Here is a 3,530-nt window from a genome sequence, read left to right as displayed (position 1 = left end):
AGTTTCATGCGAAGATGATATGGGGAACTCAAGATATGGTCCAATATTGTGTTTTTGGTGAGTCATGTCTCCTTCTGGAAAAGTGGGAAATGCTTAACAGCTACCTTGAGAGGGGGGGGTCTCCCTTGGTGGGGGAGCAGAGACGGCCAACCAAGACATGGGTTTGCTGCGTGCGTGGGCAGCTTGTGCACGCTTGGAAGAGCCTTGACACATGAAAAAATCCCCCGACGTCCCTTTTGTCCCATCGAGAGGCATCAACGGTGCGGCGACTTGGGCCGTGGTGCGCGCGGCGGCCCAGCCTTGTGCACCACGGTGCGCGCAACGGCCCAGCAATGCACACCACGGTGCGCGCAACGGCCCAGCCATGCGTGCCACGGGGCGCACGGCTGCCCAGCGTTGTGCACCACAGTGCGTGCGGCTGGGCAGCCATGTGCACCAACGTGCATGCACCGGGCCAGCCGTGCGCGCCCTGGAGCGTTTGGCTGCCAAGTCCCATGCATGTAATGTTGGCTCGATTGCATGTCCCTTATCATGGTTGGGTGGCGATGTGGGCGCGCTCACATCGCAGTGCGCATGGTCGCAGGCGCGCCTGCATCGCCATGCGCATGGGTTGCATGGGCGCCCGCGTCGCGGTGCACACGCCGACGAGCAAGCTTGTCACGTGCTGCATGTATGCGGGCGCCTCTGCAAACACACACACCTAACGAAATGCAATATTTTCTCTGCTCCCCCACCAGACCCCCGAAGCACCACACGCAAAAACTTCTGTTTTCTAAAAGGCATATGCATCGCCATGCGGCCGCACTGTTTGTTGATCGTGCCTCTGACGAGTAATGGTCTAGGCGGGGGCTGAACCGGTCGTGTTCTTGGCCCCCTACCGCAGGCGGCGCCCCTAGTGGGAACTCCTCGGGGACGACAACTTATGGGTGCTTGGCCATGTCCCGTCGCATGTTTTCCCCCCAAAACTCGGTTTTCATGAACATGTTTTCTTCTAAACCCCCCCCCCGTTGTTTGCTCGTACTGTGAAATCGGAAGAGGAACTTCCATGCCAAGCGGGGCGTATAGGGTTCGACACTTTACCAATCCCTCCCAATGGGGGGGTAGTGTGGTGCTGTTTCCTGTACGTGTACGTGATGCGTGTGAGTGGTTGTCGGCTATCGTGTGATGGTGGGCTCTTTTCTTGTGCATCGAACCACCGTCCGCATATGCCATTGCGGTTAATGACACGGGCGCATGTCGCCTCCTGTCAGCGTGACAAGGTTCCTGTGTTGCTTACCTAGTCAAACGGAAAGACATTGCCCCTTCGTTCTCATACCGTCTCTTGCCTGCCCTAGTGGTGGTGCGAGGTGGCCTCGAACGCGACGCACGTGCCACCGTTCCACCGTGCCCCATCGGGCGGTGGTCTTGGTGCACCTGTGCTGTGTGTCCTCTGGGATGCGGGAGATTCAGTGGGCAAGTGGACACCGGTCCTCTTGTAACCTACGATCGCGATCCGTCGCACGTCCAAAGACAGATCGCCGCGCCCCGTCTTGTCCAGCACCATCCAACTTCGTTGTGGTGTTCTTCATGCGGTGCCGGCGTCGATAAGGAATGCTACCTGGTTGATCCCGCCGTAGTCATTTGCTTGTCTCAAAGATTAAGCCATGCATGTGTAAGTATGAACTAATTCGGACCGTGAAGCTGCGAATGGCTTATCCTTACCCCGACCTGGCCCGGATTTTATTCCCGTTGCAGGTCCGAAGACCCGAAGTGGTGGAAGAAGAGACCTGTGGGCCCCCTTAGTGGATGATTCGATGCTTGATGCTGAGCCTATGGACATTGACAATGATGCCCCTCACTTGTGCAACTTGTCAGTGTTGAGTAAAAATCTGCGCATCGATGAAGATTGAATTAGTTGAATCACTTCCCGGAATCCCGTGGTCAATCCGAAGGTATTTTCTGAAACTAGACTTGTTGATTGACTGGTAGGAGAAAACTCCACTCAATTTGACCCTGTATAGCCTTCCGAATCCACTCCTGAAGTTGTTGTCATACTTTGGTCGAGTGCTTGGTCGATCGACAGTCGACCAAACAAGTCGACCAAGAGTAATGAAATTCGAGTTTGCACTAAATCTCTTCCCATTTTGCACCTACCTTTTTGGAACTCGTGAATGAGGACCTAAACTAATCATTTTCCCTCCAAAGCTCGAGGTTGGACACTCTGTTGGGCTATTCCTTGAAGTTTGGGAAGATCTTTGACTCCATTCTTTATTGTATACACTAATCATCAACTCAAGGTATGATTTCTCCTATTCCTCTTCTAATCTATTCATGTTTCTATCAATTAATGATCTTGAAACCATGGCTGAAGTGCTGCAACCTTGCAAACCCTTAACCATGGGTTTCCCCCTTTCAAATCCTTAATCCTCTCCCACTCTTGCTATGCTATGATTCAAATCAGATTAATTGCACTCCATCACTTTGATTCTATTCAATCTAACCTATTTTGATTCTAATATGATATGTAGATGCATGATAAGCTTAGGCTGTAATGAAATTAAGATTCTAGCTTGATTCTTAGCACTCATTTGATTGATTCTTATCATCCCTTTCAATTTCTATAAGTTCCAATTTAATTCTTGCTAAGCTTCATATAAAACCTAAAATTCGATTTGGGTATTTTTGATTGAACCGTTGGATCATCATGAAAATTAGTGTGTAGTATTATCTTACTATTATAAACATGCCCTCCAAATTTCATGACGATCGGAGCACCGGAAGGGCAATTTCGAATCAAGTTTCCATTGCTGTCCGAAGATAACAAGTCTTGGTCGATCGCTTGGTCGATCGACAATCGACCAAGCGATCAACCAAGAGTTGTTAAGGCCCTGTACTCAGCCAATTTGATCCGTTTGAACCCCAATTCAATTGTTTTCTTCTCGACATTAATTGTATGATTATCTAGGGTATCAACACCGATTTTGGGACCATACTTGGTAATTATTGAATCTATTTACAACTTGAGTAAGGTAAGGACAATCATTAATTCAAGTATGTTAATTATACCAACATGCTTACATTATGGGAACTTATTGGTTATGATCATATGAGTAATCCTTTATTATACATGATTGTTATGTGTTTTCTTATTAGTAATAGAATGTATATATCATTTAGAATATCATGCTCGGTTTTACTTTATGATTCATGTATGAATAACCATATTATGATATGTATTTGTTTATATGATGAATCATTGATTTAGTATAATATGATGAGATTGAGATTGTGATTGACTACGTATGACTTGGGATTGAGAGGTGTCCTTTCGACACTTCTGTCCTTGGACATTGGAGGGAGTCATATGGGATATTCCCCGAAGGTGTCCATTGACGCTTTCCCGGGTTATTGGATGACATATATAGGATTGTCTAGGTGTATGGTTAGGATTTTCCCTTGTCGTATCAGACCCGAATCGGAAGGGTATTGAGACCGAACGACCCGTGGTAGAATATGGTTGAAGGGCGCTCAAGACCGGTACCCACTCCGAG

Source organism: Hakea prostrata, chromosome 8, assembly GCF_041222555.1.
Source record: "Hakea prostrata isolate BN-2017 chromosome 8, UWA_Hpros_2, whole genome shotgun sequence".
Classification (NCBI taxonomy): Eukaryota; Viridiplantae; Streptophyta; class Magnoliopsida; order Proteales; family Proteaceae; genus Hakea; species Hakea prostrata.
Note: the sequence above shows the minus strand (reverse complement) of the source record.